Source organism: Lethenteron reissneri, unplaced genomic scaffold (assembly GCF_015708825.2).
Source record: "Lethenteron reissneri isolate LAM-NWPU_2019-01 unplaced genomic scaffold, ASM1570882v1 scaffold_1405, whole genome shotgun sequence".
NCBI classification, from domain to species: domain Eukaryota; kingdom Metazoa; phylum Chordata; class Hyperoartia; order Petromyzontiformes; family Petromyzontidae; genus Lethenteron; species Lethenteron reissneri.
Window position 1 is genome coordinate 189,275 of NW_026891119.1, and position 25,495 is coordinate 214,769.

Genomic DNA, 25,495 nt, shown 5'->3' on the forward strand with positions numbered 1-25,495 from the left:
TCTGTGTGAGTCTATGGGTCTCTGTGTGAGTCTGTGAGTCTCTGGGTCTATTATTTTAGTATGTATAATAAAAAAATAATTTTATTTTGTTTTGTATTGATTATTTTATTATTTCCATTCTACGTAATAAAAATAAAACATAAAAATAATTATTTTACTAAGTTGTATGTATTTTATTATTGGGGTCTGTGGTGTAATGGATAACGCGGCTGCCTGCGGACTACAAGGTTGTGGGTTCGACTCCTGCCAGGCTCGATAATATTTTATAAATATTTTTTATTTATCGTCACATCTCTAACGCCTTAACAGGGGCTTCAAAACAGCAAAATCGAGGTCAAGCTGGTTCACCAATGTGAACATGTCACCAACAATAACGCTGGGGCGTTACATTTAAAATTTGATTAAAAAAAAATATTCCCCGTGGAGGATGCGGGAATCGATCCAGCGACCTAAACGGAGATCAGTGTACTTAGTAGCGTGCTCACGCTACCAGGTACACTGATCTCTCCGTAGCATCGAGAGGGTCCTAGTGTCGTTGGTAGCGTGCAAGCTGTGTGTGTCATCTTCTTGGTTCTTTCGGTAAAGTCACGTAGAATGGAAATAATAAAATAATAAAAATAAAACATTAAAAAATAAATATTTTAGTATGTATAATAACAAAAATAAAAAAATACTACCTAATAAACTAATTACTTTGTTATGTATAATAAAATATAAATAAATAAAACTCTTTTAAATATTTATTTTGTTATGTATAATAAAAGAATAAGAATAAAATAATAAAAATAAATCTTAATAAAAATTACTTTAGTATGTATAATAAAATAATAAATGTATTTATGTTTTATTTTTATTAGAAAACATAACTTATTGTGTATAATAAAATAATTATTTTATTATTTTTATTTAGATTTTTTTATTATTTCATTCTTCGTAATAAAAATAAAACATAATAAAATAATTATCTTAGTATGTATATTTTTTATTTCTCGTCACATCTCATTCGCCTGAACAGGGGCTTCAAAACAGCAAAATTGAGGGCGACGAGACGTCAAGCTGGTTCACCAATGTGAACATGTCACCAACAATAACGCTGGATGTTACATTTATAATTTTATTTTAAAAATATTCCTCGTGGAGGATGCGGGAATCGATCCGGCGACCTAAACATCGAATAGTTCAGTGTACCTGTCAGCGTGCTCACGCTACCAAGTACACTGAACCCTCCTTAACCTGGAGCGGGTCCTAGTGTAGTGACTAGCGTGCAAGTTGTGTGTGTTAGCGAGCTCTGTGTTGAATAAATGTCAAATAAAATATTCGCCTGTGGAGGATGCGGGAATCGAACTCGCCACCTCTCTCAAGGTCCCCTCGGAGGATGTGAGAGTCACGTGGGGTCTGTGGTGTAATGGTTAGCGCGGCTGCCTGCGGATCAGAAGGTTGTAGGTTCGATTCCTGCCAGGCTCGATATGTATATTTTTTATAAATATTTTTTATAAATATTTTTTATAAATATTGAACGTGGGGAAAGTCTTCTCGAGTCCCTTATCTGCGTCACCCTCTCATCAAAATCGAGGGCGACGAAAGGTCAAGCTGCTTCACCAATGTGAACATGTCACCAACAATAACGCTGGCCGTTACATTAAAAAATTTGATAAAAAAAAATATATTCCTCGTGGAGGATGCGGGCATCGAACCCGCCAACTAAACACCATGCAGCGCAGTGCGCTTAGTGGTGTGCGCACGCTACCAGCTGCACTGCTCTCTCCTTGGCATCGAGAGGGCTCAAGAGTTCTTAGTAGCGTGCAGTTGTGTGTGTTAGTGAGCTCTGTGTTGTTAGCAAGACACTTCACACCGTCTACACTTGTACTGGACGTGCATTTGAGATGTGTTCACTTCATTTTTCTCGAGCGCGCTACCATCTGAGCCAATAATAAAATATTTATTTTATTTATTATAAAATAATTACTTAAATTATTATAAAATAATTATGTTATTATGTATAATAAAATAATCATTTTATTATGTTTTATTTTTATTATAAAGCATAATAAAAGAATTATTTTATTATGTATAAATTTTATTTTATTATATTTTATTTTTATTATAAAACATAATAAAATAATAATTTTATTACGTATAATAAATTAATTACTTTATTATACATATTTTTACAAAACATAAAAAAAGAATGTGAACATGTCACCAACAATAACGCTGGCGCGTTACATTTAAAATTTGATTTAAAAAAAATATTCCTCGTGGATGATGCGGGAATCGATCCGGCGACCAAAACAACGAATAGATCAGTGCACCTGGTAGCGTGCTCACGCTACCAGGTGCACTGAACCCTCCTTAACATGGAGAGTTGTGTGTGTTAGCGAGCTCTGTGTTGCTAGTAAGACATTTCACACCGTCTGTCCTTGTACTGGACGTGCATTTGAGATGTGTTCACTTCATTTTTCTCGAGCGCGCTACCATCTGAGACAATAATAAAAATAAAACATAATACAATAATAATTTTATTTATTATAAAATAATTACTTTAATTATTATAACATAATTATGTTATTATGTATAATAAAATAATTATTTGATTATGTTTTATTTTTATTATAAACAGAACAAAATAATTATTTTATTACGTATAAAAAAAGAAATATTTTATTATATTTAATTTTTATTATAAAGCATTATAAAATAATTATTTTATTATGTTTTATTTTTATTATAAAACATAATTAAATAATAAAATTTTACGTATAATAAATTAATTACTTTATTATATATTTTTTTATAAAACATAATGAAAGAATGTGAACATGTCACCAACAATAACGATGGACGTTACAGTTAAAATTTGATAAAAAAAAGAATATTCCCCTTGGAGGATGCGGGGATCGATCCGGCGACCTAAACATGGAAGAGTTCAGTGCGTTCAGTGGCGTGCTCACGCTACTAACGACACTAAACTCTTGGTAGCATCGCGAGTGTCCTAGTGTAGTTACTAGCGTGACAGTTGTGTGTGTTAGCGAGCTCTGTGTTGTTAGCAAGACATTTCACACAGCAAAATCCCCGTGGAGGAGGCTGGCATCGATCCGGCTACCAAAATATCGGAGAACTCAACGTACTTAGTGGCGTGCTCACGCTACCAGGTGCGCTGATGTCTCCGTAGCATCGCGAGGGTCCTAGTGTCGTTGGTATCGTGCAAGCTGTGTGTGTCATCTTCTTGGTTCTTTCGGTAAAGTCACGTAGAATGGAAATAATAAAATAATAAAAATAAAACATAAAAAAATAAATATTTTAGCATGTATAATAAAAAAATTAAGAATAAAAAAATACTACCTAATAAACTAATTACTTTGTTATGTATAATAGAATATAAAAAATATATTTTAAATATTTATTTTATTATGTATAATAAAAGAAAAAAAATAAAATAATAAAAATAAACCTTAATAAAAATTACTTTAGTATGTATAATAAAGTAATAATTTTATTATGTTTTATTTTTATTAGAAAAAATAATAACTTATTATGTATAATAAAATAATTATTTTATTATTTTTATTTAGATTTTTTATTATTTCATTCTACGTAATAAAAATAAAACATAATAAAATAATTATTTTAGTATCTATATTTTTATAAGTATTTTTTATTTCTCGTCACATCTCTATCATCTTAACAGGGGCTTCAGAACAGCAAAATCGAGGGAGACAAGACGTCAAGCTGGTTCACCAATGGGAACATGTCACGAACAATAACGCTGGGGCGTTACATTTAAAATTTAATTTTTTAAAAATATTCCCCGTGGAGGATGCGGGAATCGAACTTAACAACGAAGAGTTTAGTGCGTTCAGTGGCGTGCTCACGCTACCAACGACACTAAACTCTTGGTAGCATCGCGAGGGTCCTAGTGTAGTTACTAGCGTGCCAGTTGTGTGTGTTAGCGAGCTCTGTGCTGTTAGCAAGACATTTCACACCGTCTGTCCTTGTACTGGACGTGCATTCGAGATGTGTTCACTTCATTTTATTATGTTTTATTTTTATTATAAAACATAATAAAATAATTATTTTATTACGTATAATAAAATTATTATTTTATTATGTTTTAATTTTATTATAAAACGTAATAAAATAATTCATTTATTACGTATAATAAAATAATTATTATAATAAAATAAATGTTTTATTATAATTTTTTATTATAATAAAAATAGTAAAAGAATTATTTTGTTATGTTTTATTTTGATTATTTTATTATTTCCATCCTACGTAATAAAAATAAAACATAATAAAATAATTCTTTTAGTATGTATAATAAAAAAAATACTTTATTATGCTTTATTTTGATTTTTATATTATTTCCATTCTACGTAATAAAAATAAAACAATAAAATAACTATTTTAATATGTATAATAAAAAAAATACTTTATTATGCTTTATTGAGATTTTTATATTATTTCCATTCTACGTAATAAAAATAAAACATGATAAAATAATTATGTTAGTATGTATACTAAAAGTATTATTTTATTATGTTTTATTTAGATTTTTGTATTATTTCCATTCTACGTAATAAAAATAAAACATAATAAAATAATTATGTTAGTATGTATACTAAAAGTATTATTTTATGATGTTTTATTTTGATTTTTGTATTATTTCCATTCTACGTAATAAAAATAAAACATAATAAAATAATTATTTTAGTATGTATAATAAAATAATTATTGTATTATATTTAATTTTGATTATTTTATTATTTCCATTCTACGTAATAAAAATAAAACATACTAAAATAATCATTTTAGTATGTATATTTTTGGAAATTTTTTTTATTTCTCGTCACATCTCTTTCGCCTTAACTGGGGCTTCAAAACAGCAAAATCGAGGGCGACAAGACGTCAAGCTGGTTCACCAATGTGAACATGTCACCAACAATAACGCTGGCGCGTTACATTTATAATTTGATTTTAAAAAATATTCCCCGTGGAGGAAGCGGGGATCGATCCGGCGACCTAAACATCGGTGAGCGCAACGTACTTAGTGGCGAGCTCACGCTACCAGGTGCGCTGATGTCTCCGTAGCATCGCGAGAGCTTTTTGGCGTCATCTGGTCCAACCCATGTGAGACTAGGCTCTAAGGAAAGCTGTCTCGGGTGTGGACCAATCAACTTCAAGGACAGTGCATACATTATCAGAGTTGTGTTTTTTGTTTGCATTACGACTGCAGGTATTGTGTTCCATGCAAACACGACTCCTTGTACAAAAAGGTGTCAGTTTTGTTGCCAGATAAAAGGGTATCAAACCAATTATCAAGGTTGATCTATATTCTTGGTTCTTTCGGTAAAGTCACGTAGAAGGGAACAAATAAAATAATAGAGACATGTGCAAGTTGCAAGCGGCTCGCATTAATGTTATTTAGAGAGGCGTAGCGCCGTTCTTTTGAAAGGCATCCTCACCGCAACACGACCGCACTATGATGGATGGTGCCAAACCATGTGCCAGGTGCCTCGTTAAGTCTTCAGGGCGAGAGACATGCCGTCATGGGAAAGGGTTACATTGCGTTATTTATTGTGTCCATAGCACGCAGATCGTGTGGTCAACATTTATTTTTTATATTGTCAAGTGGCCTACAAATCTTCTTGGTTCTTTCGGTAAAGTCATCACGTAGAAGGGAAGTAATAAAATAATAAAAATAAAACATAATAAAATAATTCTCACGACGTTTCGGCCACAACGCAAGTAGCCGTCCTCAGGTGAAAACCAGGTCTGTCGGGGAGACAGCGTCTGAATGAAACAGCACACGAGCTTGGAGCATCTATATAATCTGGGTTGGAAGGGGGGGAAAGGGCGCCTTGACAAAATAATTTGCATATCAAGAGGAATTTAGCATATTTATGGGAAATGCAGGAATGTGATTAGTACTACTTATGCCCGTGCATTATGCAGGATTAGCAGCATCAAAGGGAGAGGGATAAGGGAAATGCAGGTATGTGATTAGTACTACTTATGGCCTACAAATGTTAACTTGCAACTTCTTCTTGTTCCAAAACAGTACAAGGTAATCGCTTGGTCAGAACACAGAGTTATGCAGAAGCCATTGACAAGTTTACCGAAGCAATTAGCTTATGTCCGCGAGATCATCGGTAAGTCAACTCCCGTAGTGTAGTTTAACACGTAGGCTTTCGCGACCAATATTATTCATAATCAATGAGTTGATGAGTTAATGATGACGTCATCCTGCTGCTGCTGCTCTATATAAGAATGGGAGACACAGCAGAGCCTCACCATTCTGGCGAATTGCCCGATGATGCTGGATGCAATTACCAGCGAAACGTCGTGCTACTCAAAACTTGTAAATGTTGTGGCTTCACGCTTCAACACACCGGTGGGCTAAAGCAGTGAACTATTTGTCTTTTGTCAACGTGACACTTTTTTGCTGATTGGCCGTGTCGGGTGGTGGAGGGTTACGACACATTTATAAATAACGCCATCTAAACCCAACAACGTTGATTATGAATCTCATAGTGTAACTTGACAATTTTTAAAGCAAAATTTGAATACTAATATTAACATTCCATGAGCATTAAACACTTCTATACAGCCAATTTGAGTTGATGGAAAGTAGCTTGGCAGTTCAACGTCGTGTGTGTGTGTGACAGGCATAATGCATTCTAAAGGCAAAATGTTGCGTGATAAAGTTGGCAGGATGGGAACATCACAGCGAGTTACGACTTAAACTGCTTGATGACGTCTTTCCAATGATTGCCGAGTTTGTACCCATCCTCTCGGTTGAAACTGTGTCTGTATATATGGATGGCTTCATGAACAAATCTTTGTTGATAGCCAGTGCGCGTACAAAGTACCTTCATCTTAGAGAAATCCTGTGAGCCCACCGCATTGAAACAATGATCAGCCACGGCCGACGCGTTGGTCCTGCCGTGTTTCAGATCCGCCTCATGCTCACGGACACGGTCCGAGACGCCAGGGTACTGCATATCCATATTCTTAGGTTTTTTCGGTAAAGTCACCAGGTAGGTAAAAACATTAAAATTAATAAAAGTAAAATAAAATAAAAATCACGACGTTTCGGAGGCAACACAAGCTTCCGTCTTCAGGTGGAACCGTCACAGCCACGACAGCTGTATCAAGTAGATGTGTTGCCTCCGAAACGTCGTGATTTTTATTTTATTTTAATTTTATTAATTTTAATGTTTTTACCTACATGGTGACTTTACCGAAAAAACCTAAGAATATGAATCCTTGCAGTCACGAAAGCTTCAAATCTAGAATTACTGCATATCCTTCACAGATGGGATCAGATTACGAATTTGACGTAGAGTTAAATGGAGCCTGGATCTTGTGTTTGCTCAAGATTTAGGAAATATTTTGGTGACCCCTGCTATGTATGGCAAGGTGATGGTTTTGATGGTTCTTTCCCAACGTTTGGGGTGAACGCTTTACGGATTGTGTGGTCCGAATATTCATTCAGCTTGAGAGCTTGGTGTACGTGATAAAGTTCACTGGCTCGGTGATGATGGTCGGAGATACATGGAGCTCTATGGTGTAGCGTTTTGATAAGGGAATTCTTTTGGGATGGATGGTGGTGGGAGTCAGGTTTTAGATAAGCATCCGTATGGGCGGCTTTGCTGTAGACAGGGTGTCCCATTGAGCCATCAGTTCTCTTTTCGATTAAAACATCCAAGAATTCTAGATTTGAAGCTTTCGTGACTGCAAGGATTCATATTCTTATGTTTTTTCGGTAAAGTCACGTAGGTAAAAAACCTAAGAATATACATCCAAGAATGGTAACTTGCCATACTTTTCCACCTCAATGGTGAATGTGATGGCTGGGTGTATGTAATTAATGTGGTTGAGGAATTGGTTCAGAGCTGGTAGGCCATGTGGCCAGATGACGAATGTGTCATCTGCGTACCTCTTCCACAAAGACGGATAACAACCTTGTCAACGTGTAACTTTTTAACGTGTTGATCTGTTACCTACATGTTTCCAATCAGATGCAGACATTTTTAAATCCTTTATATTAAGTTCACTCGCTTGCTTGCTTGCGCGCTTACGACCGTGCACATTTTTCGGTCGTTTTTTAACCCACTTCCCGTGAGCCAATCGAGCTGACATTTTGCACACAGACTCGTTGTGCGTGACAATTTATTTTCGTGAAAATTTTTTTTCCAAAATTTGCTACTTTTTAGGAAAAAAAAATTTCATATTTAATTTAAAATAGCAATGTGATAAAAATGGAACTCTTACTCAAGAATAACAGAAATGAATAATAAAATAAAACCGATGCCACGCGTATAAAGGATTTATAGTGAAAAACTTTGTTTTTACGGGTTAATTTTTTAACGTGTTGATCTGTTACCTACATGTTTCCAATCAGACGCAGACATTTTTTCCGTCAACGTTCAGTGTGATTTCAAGAGTGTCTTATCCACATGGCCTAGTTCAATTCGGAGCAATCGAATTCTAAAGATGGTCTGTCAATTGGATTTGATTTCTCATCTGTGTCATTATTCACCAGATTTTATGGAAATCGGTCATTTTGTTTGGAACATCTTGGATTGTACACTGATGCCTTGTTCGATGCGGAGATCGCTATATATCTAAACCCAACATGGCCCCGGGGATACTTCAGACAAGCGCGGGCTTGCATTGGACTGAAGGTAAGGCTGCTGTGTTTGCAATCTTTGACAGTTCACGTGCAATTTGCATTACACCGTTGACTGGTTTTTTTAAAGATAAAGGACTAATTACAGTAAAACCTTGGATTGCGAGCATAAATCGTTTGTAATCCAAAGCACTCGTATATCAAAGCACTCGTTGTTTATCAGTCGTGATCACGTGACAAAGCGTATACTATATGTACTGCTCGTATTGCAAGACGTCGCTCGTTTATCAAGTTAATATTATTTTAAAATCCTTTATATTAAGTTCGCTTGCTTGCTTGCGCGCTTACGACCGTGCAAATCTTTCGGTCGTTTTTTAACCCACTTCCCGTGATCCAATCAAGCTGATATTTTGCACACAGACTCGTTGTGCGTGACAATTAATTTTCGTGAAAAAATTTTTCCATAACTTTACACTTTGTAGGAAAATTTTTTTTTCATATTTAACTTAAAATGCTTGCGTTGTGGCCGAAACGTCGTGAGAATTATTTTATTATGTTTTATTTTTATTATTTTATTACTTCCCTTCTACGTGACTTTACCGAAAGAACCAAGAAGAGGAATCCCTGCAGTCACGAAAGCTTTAAATCAAAAACAAATATCACGTTTTATGTTTCATTTGTTTAATCGTGTTATCGTTGTTATTATTAGGACTTAGATTAAGATCTAATAACATTTTAGGTTTGAAATATGTAAAAGATGTGAAAATCCGAAGGGGTTCACACTTTCTCTCGACCCTGCAGAAGAAAAACAGCCTGTGGAGTATTTGGCTTTGTTCAAATTGTCCGTTTCAATTGCTCAGTAAGTCGTGGAGTTACTCACCCCCCCCCCACCATTATATGAATCGTCAGGAACAGGTGTTGCAATTCAATTCAAGGATAAAATTACTTTATTTCTCCTTTGGATTTTCTCATGTTCTGTCTTGTACTGTGTGCATTCAAATAAGTCCATCAATTGTTGTATGCATGCATTTATTTAATTGTTACATGCCTACTGACCTTCCATTGCGCATGTAAGTTTCTGACTAAACACGTGTTGTGTTTGTTAATTTGACAGCGTTACAGAGAGGCAGAAAGTGCGTTATGTCAGCTGATTTCTTTAAATGTGTCTTCTGAAGAAGCAAAACAAGAGCTTAGGAAAGTGCGAACACTTCTCCTTGTGGTAAGCCGGTGCACCAGTGTCATACATTGTGTGTGCATATTGGAGTGTCTTTAAGTTGAGGCATAAGCAAATGACTTCGGACAATTTTTCACAAGGTAATTGAGTGCAAACGTAATCTCCATCTATATCAAAGGCAAAGTTGTAATTGTGTGTGTTTGTTCAAAATGTTTAGCGTACTTCCCGACATGCAACAAACTGGAAATTAGCCATGTGGCTACTTTCCAGACTGTACACCATGCAGGCATTATAAAAATACACTTTTTTTTGGGGGGGGGAGCTCAATAATGCATTTATTTTTTGCACGGCAAGTGAGCTGTGACGTAAAATCTGTCACGTGACCCGCGCATGTGGAAGCGTAACGCAATGTAGTGTAGTGGTTAGCGTGCCACGCTATGAACGCGGCGTCCCGAGTTCGATTCCCGCTCACGGCCACCGCCGGTGACGATTATTTCAACCGCTCCTGGGCCTCCCCTAGGTCGACTCAGCCTCAAACGAGTAACTGGTGCGGTGTGTGAACATCGCCACTGGGTGAAGCCAGGTAGTACAGCTCGTGTGTGTATTCATGTAAAGTGATTTTCACAGCTGATAAAGTCGTGCGGAACTTTAATGAGAATGTATATATGGCAGAGGTCGCTAACGGGTTTTGATTCCTTACCCATACCCGTACCCGGCCGCACCAGGGTCGCAAATGGGTACCCGTTCCCTACCCGTACCCGTACCCTACCCGAAATGAGTGACGAACGGTGACTCACCAGTGACTCACGGCCTACCCGTACCCGGCCGCACCAGGGTCGCAAACGGCTACCCGTACCCGTACCCTACCCGATACGGGTATCGGGTACCCGGTTGCGACCTCTGATAAATGGTAATGTTGCCCTTTGACCTTGAGCGAAATGGACATTTTGGCCTCGTGCCAAATTCATGATCGCTTGCAGAGTGCCAATTGCCATCTCGCATGCGTGGAATTAATAAGTTAGCACCGTCGTATGTGAAAACCGGTTAGATTTAAAGCTTTCGTGACTGCAGGGATTCATATTGTTGGTTGTTTCGGTAAAGTCACGTAGAAGGGAAATAATAAAATAATATTGTTTTATTGTTTAATATAATATTGTTTAATACTAATATTATTTTATTATTATTTTACCTAGAATACACATCTGGTTTGCCGATGTTTCTCTGCGCTTTTGTAGGAGATGGGCTTTCCACAGCAGCAGTCGGAGGCTGCAATCTTGGAGTACGACACGGTGTACGCCGCTTCAGAAGCACTGCTTCGAAACACAGGTGCTTATTGCAAAGCTTGTATTTTTGAAATGCCGTGTTTGTTGCCATAATTGTCCTAATCCCTACGATGAGCTTTGCTTAGCGTGGATGCTTGATGTGGATGGATACTACAGCTCTGCACAGCGATCTCGCCACGGTGGTAGCAAGATGTTAACTACCTCGCCTGGTATACAGGAGGTCGTGGGTTCTGTGAGATGTTAACTACCTCGCCTGGTATACAGGAGGTCGTGGGTTCTGTGAGATGTTAACTAGCTCGCCTGGTATACAGGAGGTCGTGGGTTCTGTGAGATGTTAACTACCTTGCCTGGTATACAGGAGGTCGTGGGTTCTGTGAGATGTTAACTACCTCGCCTGGCATACAGGAGGTCCTGGGTTCTGTGAGATGTTAACTAGCTCGCCTGGTATACAGGAGGTCGTGGGTTCTGTGAGATGTTAACTACCTCGCCTGGCATACAGGAGGTCGTGGGTTCTGTGAGATGTTAACTACCTCGCCTGGTATACAGGAGGTCGTGGGTTCTGTGAGATGTTAACTACCTCGCCTGGTATACTGGAGGTCGTGGGTTCTGTGAGATGTTAACTACCTCGCCTGGCATACAGGAGGTCGTGGGTTCCATCCCAACCCTGACGCCTGCTGCTGTGTATTGGGAGCTTGCGTGCTCTGTCCATGGTTTTCCCCTTCACATTTAGAAGCATGCGTGTTTAGAGTATTTGCTATAAATTTCCACAAGTCACTTCATTGAGCTTCATTTGTGGCCAGTTGTCATCTGAAAAAGAGATGTTTAGCTTAGTGGCCTTACCTGATAACATTTAAAGTTTGATTCTAGATTGGAAGTTTTCGTGACTGCAAGGATCCATACTCTTTGGTTCTTTCGGAAAAGTCACGTAGGTAGAAAATAAAAATAATGATAAAATTTAAAATACAAATGAAATTAACTCAATTTTAGTTATTTTCATCTTTAAAATTAAAATAACTAAACTTTAGTTATTTTAATTTTACATCTTAATTTTATTCTTTTTTTCACCTACGTGACTTTACCGAAAGAACCAAAGAGTATTTAAAGGTTAGTATCGATTTTAGCAGCAGCCATAACACTCGTCAATTCACAAACTCGGAACTTAAGTACTCACCAATCAGCTGACTGTCACTGATTGCGGTTTGCTCTAATTACATGCAAGTGTAGAGGTGTAATTGCGCATGGCTACGAATGTTGAGGTGTGATTATGCATGGCCACGGATGGCCAACAAACACAATGGGCGGGGTTACGGCCGTACACAAGGGTGGCGCTAGCACCGACGTCCGCATGTGTATCCCCCACGGGCCCCCCCTCGGGGGCGAGTCCTATAAAAGGTGATGAGCTCGAGGGCTCGGGGTCGGGACTCAGCTATAACCAGAGAAGACGGAAGACCAGCTAGTGTAGGCCCCAGAGCTCCCCTGGCTCGCTGTCCTTATAAGGGCCGACCAGGGCAAGCCGGTGGCGTGGCCCCGAGAGCCCAGACGAAGCTGGTCTGGTGACTCAGGGAGCCGGGATCCCAGCTTAACCAAGCTGGGACAGATAGCCTCCCCTAGTCCCGTAGTGGAGGAATTGGTATAGGTTAGAGGGGTTAGCTGTCGAGAAATCCCTGTAGCCCAGTGACCTGTAAATAACTGTGTTGGTGTAATAAATAAGTGTGCCTCCGATCCTGTCGTCAAGCCTCCATATACTTACTACATCTGGTGTCAGAAGTAAAACGTCCAAACGATGGACACACGAGGGACGACACGTACCAAGGAGTCGGAGATGGAAGACGCCGCGGCCGATTCAACACCAGAGATGGCCGGGGTCGGATCGGAGCAGCCGGGGCCAAGTACGCCCGTGCCGCTACGACAAGAGGGGGGGGATGCGTCGGCTGAAGGACTCCGGCTGGCCCACTCCCGCCTGGCGGAACTGCTCTACGCCGCCGCCGCTGCGTTGGAGGAGATCACGCGGCTGGGGGCTGGAGGGGCAGCGCGGGTCGACGACAGCAGCCGGCGCGCGGCAACGTTTCCCGCCACCCCGACGCGGCTGGCGGTTAAATTTCCCGCCATCTCTACAGTGCGAGCGGACGGCGGGGCCGGCCCGCGTCACGTGACTGCTGAGCGCCAAGCACAAGCCGTGACATCATCAACACCGGCCGGCGCGTCAACATCGGAGCGACCGGCGATGCCATGTGCACAGCCCGCCCACACTGTATCATCGGCGGGGAGCGACGGAGAGCGATCTACAGCCACGGACGTCGCCTTGCAGCAGCGTCTGCCACCTCTGAAAGAATTCGTAGGCGCAGACGGAGACTGGGGCGGCTTCAAGAGACGGTTCATCGCTCATCAGGAGATGGCGAACTGGACGGACGCCGAGGCTCTACGCGCGCTGCCAGCGATGCTGGACAACGACGCCCTGGCTACCCTCACCTCGGCGCCGAGGGAAAAGCGCGCCACCCTACACCTGGCGTTGCAGCTGCTGTCAGCCGTCTATGGGCCGCCTTCGGACTGCAGGCAGCTTTTCCACGATCGGCGTCGGGGCACCAACGAATCACCTCTGGCCTTCCGGACTGCTCTCCTGGCTCTAGCGAAGGCTGCTTTCCCAAGGATGGACGAGGAAGGAGTGGATGCCATGGTGGCTGAGAAGCTGCTGCTACTCGCTGATGAGCTGGACGTCAACGTCCTGGCTCAAGACGACTCAGAGATGTCGTCCCTGCTGGTCGCGCGCCACATCCACGGGGGCTTGCGGTCCCTTCGTCGAAAGGCGGCAAAGGGGGCGGCCAGCCATGCCATGGCGGCTACCGCCCTCCCATCGGAGGAGGTCTGCGGGGTGGAGCGGCGAGGGGAATGGAGAGCGGCAGTACCACAGGCTCGGAATGGACCGAGCCGCCAGGAGCAGCCCAGGACATCGGGGGCGCTCACACGCTGCTACAACTGTGGCCTGCAAGGCCACGTTGCGTCAGGATGCCGGGCTCCCCGTCAGCGCGGGGCGACACCTCGTCAGGACGCCACGCCGTCTCCTCCCAAGCTCCAGCAGAGAAATACGGCGAGTCGCGGCACCTCACACGTTTGGCCCACGCACACATCCGACACACACTCACGCGCCCAACTAAACAGGGCTCCAAATTCCCCATCCGTCGCGCGCGATCGTTCGGTAATGCGGCGGGCGCTCCAACCGGGTCAGTGGTCGGAGCTCGCCCATCGTGTCGTTGCTGCGTCGGCGGGATCTTCGGTCGTGGTCGGTCACATTGATGGGGTAGAGGTGCGGATTTTAATTGACACAGGGGCATCGGCGACCATTATATCTGATTTAATTTATAACATCCTTCCCGTTCAAAGTCGTCCCTTGCTCCCTGTTGACGTGCCGTGCTATGCCGCTAACGGGGGCTCTCTGGGCATTATTGGCCAAATCCGCGCCACTATCTGCATTGGGGACATTAAATTATCCGGGCCTGTTTTGGTTTCCTCCTCACTCGCGGTTCCGTGCCTGTTGGGGACGGATTTTCTGGCCAAAATGCCCATCCGCATCCTTATTGACCAAGGGTGCATTGAGCTCCCATCGGGCCGACGCGTTACATTTCTGTCTTCCCCCACCACGGAGCGTCGGGCGTTTGCCACCGTGCAGGCGCTCGTCACAAAAACTGTGCGCGTGCCTCCGGGGGCTCAGATGCTCGTCCCTCTTAGATTGCGTCGGCCGTTTAATGAAGGGGTTGCGGATCGGGGGGTCTTGTTGGGACCATCTCGGGCCGGGGTAAATGGACCAGATTTGCTCGCGGCTCAGACCATGGTGAGGGGGGATGGGGACCCCTTCATTGCAGTCCTTAATGTGGGATCGCGAACGGCCGTGGTTCCTCAAGGGACCGTGCTTGCACACGCAACGCCGGTACCCTATGAGGAACCACTCGTGGGTCAGGTATCCACCGATCCTCCGTCGCGACCGCATTCGGACTGTGATGACGGTTGGCTGGATGCGCTTTGCGCGGGTTCAGTGGACCTGTCCGACTCGCAGCGCGCGCAGCTGCGAGTTCTTCTGAGCGAATTTGCTGACGTTTTTAGTCAACACAAATTTGATATTGGTTGTACTAAATTGCTGCGACACCATATTGACACGGGTGACAGCGCGCCAATCCGCCAAAATCCCTTTCGGTTGAGTCCCGCCGAAAAGGATCATGTCAAATCGGCTGTTGATGACATGCTAGCCGCCGATATCATTTCCCCTTCCAATAGCCCGTGGGGCGCGCCGATCGTTTTGGTGAAAAAACACGACGGATCACTGCGGTTTTGTGTCGACTTTCGGCGTCTGAACAAAATCTCTGTGGCAGATGCGTACCCGCTTCCTCGAATGGATGAGTCGCTCGATGCCTTGGCGGGGGCGCGATTCTTTTCCACCCTCGATTTGCTATCTGGATTCTGGCAGCTTCCTCTGGATGACGAATCAAAACCTAAGACTGCTTTTCGGACACCGCAGGGTCTCTTCCAATTTAACCGCTTGCCGATGGGTTTACATTCTGCGCCGGCAACTTTTCAGCGGTTAATGGAATTGGTCTTGGCAGGGTTGCAATGGGATTCGTGTTTGATTTACTTAGACGATGTCATCGTCTTTAGCAAATCCTTCGAGGAACACCTCCAGAGGTTGCGTGCTGTTTTTCTCAAAATGCGGGCTGCCAATTTGAAATTTAAACCACAGAAGTGCCATTTACTCCGCGAATCGGTGCGATATTTGGGTCACATTGTTGGGCGCTCGGGGATATCCACTGATCCCGCCAAAACGGAATGCGTCAGCTCCTGGCCGACTCCCACCTCTGTGGGAGAGGTCAGGAGTTTCATTGGGTTCGCGTCGTATTATCGGCGATTTGTGGCTGACTTCGCTACGATTGCGAAACCTTTGCATGCCTTGACGTCCAAGGGAGTCAGGTTTCATTGGGGGCCGGAGGAGGAGGCTTCTTTTCGCGCCCTCCGGAATGCTTTGGTGGGGGCGCCGCCGTTGAATTACCCGGATTTTTCACAACCCTTCTTGCTCGATACAGATGCAAGTAACACGGGCATCGGGGGCGTGCTGTCCCAGCTCATTGGGGGCGTAGAGCATGTGGTGGCTTACGGTAGTCGGGTACTGTCTCCAGCCGAACAGCGGTACTGCGTTACCCGTCGGGAATTATTGGCGATTGTTTATTTCATTCAGCAGTACCGCCCGTATCTGTACGGTCGGCGGTTCACCGTCCGTACAGATCATGCGGCCCTACAATACGCCCTGCGGGTTCAACAACCATCGGGCCAGTTGTCTCGATGGTTGGAGATTCTCCAAGACTATGACTTTGTCACCACATATCGTAAGGGTCTCCGCCACACGAACGCTGACGCCCTGTCGCGATTGCCACCCACTTCGGAGTGCGCGTGCCTCTTGGGTTCGGGGCGTTGTAGGTCTCCGAACGTCACCACCGATTCGGTCCTCGTGGCCGCTGCCGATGCACCTTCGGTTTCGGGTCCTATCGAGCAAGAAGGGAGGGATTCGTTGCTGGGGTTGTCAGTCGCGGAATGGGGTCGCCTCCAAATGGAGGACACCTCCCTCCTCGCTCTGCGCCGTCGCGCCGGGGGGATTGGCCAGGGGGTGGAAAACGTTGACTCGTGGGGGTTGTTCCAGGGACTTTTGATGCACTGGAATGGTAAAACCCGGCGCCAGCGGCTCGTGGTGCCTGCTGCTTTAAGGGGTAAGGTGGTATGGGCTGTTCATGAGCGGCTTCTGCACTTGGGGGTTCATAAGACCTTTGCCACGCTCCAGCTAGATTTCTTCTGGCCGGGCATGGAAAAGGACGTGGGGGACCTCTTGGGGTCGTGCACGCAATGCGCGCAGAGGAAGCCACCTGCTAGGGGATCCAACCCTCCGCTGCAGTCCATAAAAGTTTCCAGGGTTAACGAGCTCGTCGCTCTGGACATACTTGGCCCATTTCCCGCTACACCCAGGGGCAATAGGTATTTACTAACGGGGGTTGAATACTTCACGAGATGGCCTATGGCCTGGCCCCTGGCGAACCAATCGGCAGCAGCCATCGCGGAGGCCTTTGTCCAGGGCTATGTCCTCGACAAGGGTGCTCCGGAACGGCTGCTTACTGACCAGGGTAGGAATTTTTCTGGTAAACTCCTACGTGAGGTGTGCGACCTCTTGGGTACGGAGAAGGTTCGGACCTCTCCGTATCACCCACAAACTGACGGGATGGTGGAACGGCTGCATCGGACCATCACGTCCATGCTGTCCCAGCAGGTGTCGGTATCCCAGACGGATTGGGACCTCCGCATAGCCGGTGTGTTGCAGGCCTACAGAATGGCTCCCCATGCGGCCACCGGATTTTCCCCTTTCTTTTTAATGTATGGGCGCGAAGTTAACCCTCCTGTGGCGACCCAGCTGAAGCTCTCGGCGCTCCAGGCGAAGTCTAAGTTGTCCGAACACGTTAAATTTAACATCGCTCAATTGTCTGAGGCGCGGGAAGCGGCCGTGCAAAATTCTGAACTCCGCCAGAAGGCGAACGAGAGGCTTCGGTTGGGGCGGGTGCAGGTGGTCAAATGGGTACCAGGGGACAGGGCGTGGTTGCACTGTCCTCAGGTGCCGCTGGCAACCTCATCGAAATTGGTACGGCCGTGGCGGGGGCCAGTGGAGGTCGTGCAGGTTTTGCGGCCGCAATGTGTTCGCGTCAAATGGGGGAGGCGCCGGTGGTATGTGCACCCCTCAAGGTTAAAACCATTCGTCACGCCGCCCCGGGGTTCACACACACACACGCATGGCCAAACGTGTGAGGGTGTCGCCGACTCCCCGTCGTCGCTGCACTCGCCTAACCTGACGCCAACTGTTCCGCCCCCAGGTGAAACAGGAGTGACGGGCCCACGCCCACCAACCCCTCCCGGAGGGGTCGGGGGTCACTCGGCAGCGGAGCCTGACCCTCTTGCACCCGGACCGTCAACAACCGTCACTGAGCGTGCCGGGACGGACCCTTGTGACGGACCCGCCGCGAGAACGCGCGCCAAAACGCGCAGACTTTTGTGAGGTCGGCCGTTGGGGGGCCTTGCGGACAAAAGGGGAGGGGTGTTGTGAGGTCGGCCGTTGGGGGGCCTTGCGGACGATGGGAAAGGTGACGTCCGGAGTGTATATATATGTTGGTTTTGGGGTGTTATCCGGGGGGGGTGCGTCGGGTTATTTTTTTCTCTCTCTCTCTCTCTTCCTCTCGTTGTTCTTGTTCTTGTTAAAAATTACGCGAGGCACACACACGGGGTTTTTGTGAGGGATGCACCTTTATTCTGATTTTTTTTTTGCAGCCAGGGACGGCTGCGAGCTGTACAGGGGGGGGTGATGTAGAGGTGTAATTGCGCATGGCTACGAATGTTGAGGTGTGATTATGCATGGCCACGGATGGCCAACAAACACAATGGGCGGGGTTACGGCCGTACACAAGGGTGGCGCTAGCACCGACGTCCGCATGTGTATCCCCCACGGGCCCCCCCTCGGGGGCGAGTCCTATAAAAGGTGATGAGCTCGAGGGCTCGGGGTCGGGACTCAGCTATAACCAGAGAAGACGGAAGACCAGCTAGTGTAGGCCCCAGAGCTCCCCTGGCTCGCTGTCCTTATAAGGGCCGACCAGGGCAAGCCGGTGGCGTGGCCCCGAGAGCCCAGACGAAGCTGGTCTGGTGACTCAGGGAGCCGGGATCCCAGCTTAACCAAGCTGGGACAGATAGCCTCCCCTAGTCCCGTAGTGGAGGAATTGGTATAGGTTAGAGGGGTTAGCTGTCGAGAAATCCCTGTAGCCCAGTGACCTGTAAATAACTGTGTTGGTGTAATAAATAAGTGTGCCTCCGATCCTGTCGTCAAGCCTCCATATACTTACTACACAAGCATCGCTGACTGTAACGAATGTTCCTTTTTTATTCCATTGTGTTAAATCACAAATGTGTAATGTATTTTAGTTGTAGACACTATTTGATACACTAATCGAGAAATTTAAACCAATACACCGTTCAAAAGTAATGCAATGCTAAATCATACATTTCGATTTAAAGCTTTCGTGACTGCAGGGATTCATCTTCTTGGTTCTTTCGGTAAAGTCATCACGTAGAAGGGAAGTAATAAAAAAATAAAAAATAAAACTAATAAAATAATTCTCACGACGTTTCGGCCACAACGCAAGCAGCCGTCTTCAGGTGGAGAACAGGTCTGTCAAGTAGACTTCAGACTCTGTCTACTCGACAGACCTGTTCTTCACCTGAGGACGGCTGCTTGCGTTGTGGCCGAAACGTCGTGAGAATTATTTTATTGTGTTTTATTTTTATTATTTTATTACTTCCCTTCTACGTGATGACTTTACCGAAAGAACCAAGAAAATAAATATTCTCACGACGTTTCGACTGCAACACAGGCAATCACCATCAGTTGTGAAATCCACAGCAAGAAAATTTGAAAAAAGTGGCGATTTTTCTTAACGTCAGCACCATAGACAGCGATTTGGCAGTTTGCCAGATGAACGAGTCCATCTTTGTTTTATTGTTTTATATTTTATTATTTCCCTTCTACGTGACTTCACCGAAAGAGCCAAGAATATAATGCTACAACATGTTAAAGCAACACAATCTGGTTATACCCAGCACGTTATGGGCAATCTCCCCAACTCGGTGAGTGTGACGATGAGCTGTATAGGAATGTTTTTGTTTCACGAACTTGTGTTCACTTTGGTGTGATCTCGCCTCACGTTGACCTCCTTTTCACAGATACTCCCAATTCACTTAGCACGTGTTTAAAACACGTGCTTCCCCAATGTATCGCCTTTGTAAAACAACAAGTTTATTAACTCGGCCAAGCTTTCCTGGATGAAACTTGTTTTATTTTCTTGGATAAAAAAACGTGTATTCTTACTTGCCTGGATAGAACATGTATTCTTACTGCCAGAGGTCGCAAATGGGTTTTGATTCCTTACCCGTACCCGGCCGCACCAGGGTCACAAACGGCTACCCGTACCCGGCCGGGTACGGGTAGCCGGGTTTCGGGTAGGGTACGGGTATCGGGTACCCGGTTGCGACCTCTGCTTACTGCCTGGATGAAACATGTGTTCTTGCTTTGCTGTACTTGGTGGTAGTAAACCGACGTTTGTCACCATTTTGGAACGGTAAAGCAACTGGTGTTTATTCTCGAGATTATCAAAAGAATGTGAATCTTCTGGGAATGAGAACACTGATCCTGTATCTGATTTCTACTCCTGTTTCAGGTTCCTTGTCAACATCCGGTGTGGGCAACGTGGGGATACAGAATGATAAACCACCAAGTCCTCAGCCTAGTAAGTAAACTTGTGTATAACTAATATATACGTCGAAGGAAATGTTTTTTATAATTGTGCGTATCGTGTTAGAAAGCTGTACATCCATTTCAATAAATGAGCCTCTTACACTAGAAATGTTTGTATGGAAACATGCAAATGGACAAATGCGTTCGGAATTGCTAACTTATTACCCATGAACTTGCATTGAAATTCCCAAACGAATTGCACTGGTAATAAGATGGAATGTGCATTTCATTCTTTAAAAATAAATAGTTTTTTTGTGGTACATTTATAGAAATTGGTGTCTGGTCCAACACCAATTGAGACTAGGCTCTAAGAAAAGCTGTCTCGGGTGTGGATCAATCAACTTCAAGGACAGTGCATATCATTATCAGAGTTGTTTCTTTTTAATTGCATTTTGACTTCTTGTGTTGAGGTTATTGCAAACATGATGCCTTGTATAAAGGTGTCAGATTTTGTACCAGTTAAAAGGGTAAAAATCTACTACTATATTTTGCCACTGGTAAAGGAGATGTCTCATAGTGTAAATGCTTACCCCAAGCTTTCAATACTCTGATAGTGCGCTGTTTTTGAGTTGTGCGCCTTTTGGCGTCATCTGGTCCAACACCAATGGAGACTAGGCTCTAAAGAAAGCCGTCTTGGGTGTGGACCAATCAACTTCAAGGACAGTGCACATCATCATCAGAGTTGTTTGCATTTTGACTGCTTGTGTTGTGGTTATTGCAAACATGATGCCTTGTATAAAGGTGTCAGATTTTGTACCAGTTGAAAGGCTAAAAACCTTTCACTACACGCCAGTGTTGTCAGAGAGAATGAGCGAGTGTAGAGTGAGCTTAGGTTGGTGGTCACCTCCCTACGTGTCATGTGAACGTGTTACCGTTCTGTTCAGAAATAAATAGAGCTGTCTTTCCAGCTCAGTGTGTGCGCCTCGATCGAACCATCTCACTCGCATCATCAGGTTTCCTGTGTGCTGTACAAGTAACGAGTCGCCACGAACAGTGACAAACCTAACTAAATGGCCGGTGGTGTCTGGTTTTACGGCACATTTATATGAATGCGATCTAACCCAAAGAAAACCTTTATTATGCAGGATATTGGTCGCGAGAGCCGGCGTGTTCAACTACGTGGATCCTTTATCTAAAACGCCATCCTATTTGTGTGTTGCCCGCACCACGTTGTGCATGTACACAAGCTGTAGATGTCGCCGCACAGAGGAGCCAAGACTCACGTGGTGCTTTGGGCAATTCTCCAGTGCCTCCACCACCTTCGTGAGTAACGCACCATCGCTGTGACACTTGAATCCGTAGCGTAATGTCATGGTTTTGCTTGATAATGTTACTGGTAGACTTGCAACACAATATGCGTGCATCATTAGACCTTCTTTGCCAGTACGAAAATATAATAATAGGATTTTTCACCTTTTTTCAGGCAACAAAACTAAAAAAATATTTTGATGTGGACCAATCAGCTTCAAGTACAATGCCAATATATTGTCATAGTGTGTTTTTGTTTGCATTTTGACTGCAAGTATTGTGGTTAATGCAGACATGAATCCTCGTAGAAAGGTTTCAGTTTTGTTGCCAGAAAAAAAGGGGAAAAACCCTACTATTAATATGCGTGCAATTGAGATACTTTCCAAATGTTAAGATCCATAGTACAAAGGTGGCATTTTTAAATCATCCTTTATATTAAGTTCACTTGCTTGCTTGCTTGCTTGCGCGCTTACGACCATGCAAATATTTCGGTCGTTTTTTAACCCACTTCCCATGATCCAATCGGGCTGACATTTTGCACACAGACTCGTTGTGCGTGACAATTTATTTTCGTGAAAAAATTTTTCCAAAATTTTCCACTTTTTAGGGAATTTTTTTTTATATTTAATTACCAATTGCTTAATGGTGGCAGGCAATCATCTGACCCATAGGTGGCAGCCATCTCAAGCCAGAGGATGAGAGGACTCTAGCCGCCACGCATATAAAGGATTTATAGTGAAAAACTTTGTTTTTACGGGTTAATTTTTTGCATATAAAAAATGAAAATTAAGCACTTGTGAGCATGCTGGCTATGTTATCTAACGACTCTTTACCATTTTATTAGTCCGTCTGCAGTTTAAATTTTGTATTTTATTTTATTCTCAGGTATAAGCATGTCTCTTTATGGGTGGGAAATATCACTTCTGCTGTTACTGAAAAAATGCTTCAAAAGCTGTTTCACCCGTAAGTATGTATTTGCGGCTATACGGTGTGTTACTATTCCAAACATCTAATATTGACTGCATTCACAATACATATTCTTTACCAAAAGAACCAAAGAGTAATGGATTCGTGCGGTCGCGAAAGCTTCAACTCAACATCGCCCCGATCGATTTGTCACTTGTACAGATTTGGACAGATCCACAGCATCCGAATACTGGTGGACAGGAAGTGTGCGTTTGTCAACTACACGGACAAGGAGGCCGCTGAGAGAGCTCTCTGGTCCCTGCAGGTGCGTTTGTGGATGCCGAGGGAAGGGCCTCTATGGCATCTGCGGTCACCGTGCGCCTCTGTTAATCACACTGGTCAACACACTTTGTCTGGCATAAGGTATTACAGTGATCCCTCGCCACTTCGCGGTTCAAGTTTCGCGGCCTCAGTGCATCGCGGATTTTTCTAACTGATTTAAAGGCCTCATTATTATACCTGTGCAGTAACACCATCATCATCATTCATCATCACATTCATCGAACTGCACAGGTCTGTCATCGTCGTCATCGTCATTGTCATTGTCGTCGTCGTCATTACTGGAGTCAAGTCTCAAGATACTACTGTCATTGGTGAGTGTAGAACACCATAATACGTATCGTAGTGACATAAAAGCCTGGGCATGCATACGTGCTCGACATGCCTAGCACGTTCGCGGTTGTGCTGCCCTTCCGCGCGTTTCCCGGTTGGCTGTGCTGCGTGTTCATCAACGTGGATGTCCGACGTTTCGCCGCACGTTGCCGGGAGCTTTCCGACCGAATTCCCAGCACGTGCAGATAATTATTGGACATCATCGTGCCGAGTACCAAAGCGTGTTGCAGCGGGAAAGCGCATAGCAGCGTGATTATGCAACACCCCAGCGCCCCATGTGACGTGAGTGGTTTATTAGAACAGATGTTTATTGCCGAGTTTACGCTCATGCTAATGTTCTTGGGAGCGCATTTCCCTCTGCTCAAATTTGCCGGCAGCATGTACAAGATGCCGCACTGGCAAGCCACATTAGAAAGCCGGAGTATAATTTAATGAGTACAACCAGCATTCGTTTCCCCGAGCGTATAAAACTATCAACTAAACTATTTTGTTTGATTTTGTCAGGTAAGGCCCACCGAGCAAAGATGCTCTTTTTCATAGCAACAGGTGTTGAACCAACAGAGAGGGCCATTGCCTCAGCCTGCTGCTCTGAAAATAGCCAGTTTCTCAATATGCTGAGACATTGCTGGCATATAAATAGTACATACGATAGGCGTGGTCATTTAAGCAACTTAAACGATGACACTATCTTTGATGGAACCCAACAATCTTCACCTGTCTCAGCTAACAAAATAAAATAAAACAACAGTAGACAACACCGCCTCTCAAACCATGAAGCACCACTTCTCTCTAATCAGGATTTGCCACGTGGTGTAGGCATGGAGCTGCCAGGTGGCTAAAGTATGACGGTGCCGAGTGTCACTGTCCTGATATGCGTGGTGGATTAAATAAAAAAAACATTTTACCAGGTAAGGCCCACTGAGCTATATAGCTATTACAGGTAGGAACAACAGGTTCCACACTACCCGCCAGGGATTATTTGTCTGTCTGTCGTGCACGAATGCGCTGTCCAACCAAGTTCCTACCTACCCACTCCGAAGGAATGTGTTAATAAGTGACCTGGCCATAAATGATAGCCCATAGAAGTGCCTTATAATGCGGAAATGTATAGTAGCCAAATTATTATTTTCTCCAGGTTACTCCAGTTTCCTCCCACATGAAGCCAAAACACCCATTCACGGTGTTGGCCTAACGTACGGCAAGACTCTCCTGAAACAGAGTCTTGAGACTCAATGAGTCCTTCCTGCGTAAATAATAATTGCCATGATTGTCGTTAACAATCGTTGGCAATAAAACGGGTAAACTAGCGCTCGGGTTTATTGAACCATTCTTTCAGCCTTGTGACCATGTGCGCTTGAATTATTTTTTCGTGAGGTCCGGTGAAAATCCGCATTGCAAAGTTTGGCAGCGAGAAGGTGCCACGGTGTTTTTTGTTTTTTCAAGGTGGTCCCTCTACCCACACTGCTCCCCCCGCCCATCTAACTCTCTCTCTCTCCCTTTCCACTGGCCCTGAAGGAGCCTGCCTGCCCAGCTGCAAGTTCCAGGCCATATTTGCACATTGCGTCGTCAACATCGCTGAGTGAGCGTGCCTTTATATGGAAGAAATTCCGCACAATAAAAAAAATCCATTTCGGGCGAGAGAAATTACGGTGTTCCAATCTGGCTATCAAGCGAGAGGAGCGGCGAATTTCTTTTCTTCATTATTTGGCAGGGGTTGGAGAGAAAAAAAAGTGTTCCTGTCGCGAGCAAGATTTGAAAATGTGGTGATTAAAACATAATTCGAGACAACGTTTTATACGCAGCTAAATTGAATCCGACACCCCCCCCCCTCCGCGCCACCGCCACGTTCCCTCCGCGCGACGTTCTGTTCGCTCCTACGCGCCGCTGGGGTTGGATCATGCCGCTTACTTGTCGCAAAAGAGTTTCTAGCAGCGGAGCAATTCACGCGCAACGCCTCCTCCACTCGAGCAATAAAAGCATCAGCCCAGAAATGCAATCTGCAGCGGTGGCACGATGATCACAGTCACATAAGAAGGGAGGGGCTGCTGGGGGCTCTGGGTTCCCGGGCGGGTCCAGACGCTTAAGCCTCTGGGCGCCAGGCGCTGGGTTCCCAGGGGGTCCAGACGCTTAAGCCTCTGGGTGCCGCCAACGGGGGGGGGGGCTGTGTGTGCTCTGTGGGATGTCTGGTGGCGCACACGGCCCCACCCCTCGTTGGACCAGGC

General features: G+C 44.5%; 1 long non-coding RNA gene across 1 annotated transcript; it reads left to right on the forward strand.

The window, feature by feature from the left end:
* Positions 1-8,554: 8,554 nt before the first annotated feature.
* Positions 8,555-21,774, forward strand: LOC133362213 (uncharacterized). The gene is made up of 5 exons (XR_009757471.1): positions 8,555-8,690; positions 9,750-9,854; positions 11,045-11,135; positions 20,371-20,439; positions 21,635-21,774. It is a non-coding gene; the product is annotated as an uncharacterized LOC133362213 (long non-coding RNA).
* Positions 21,775-25,495: the final 3,721 nt, after the last annotated feature.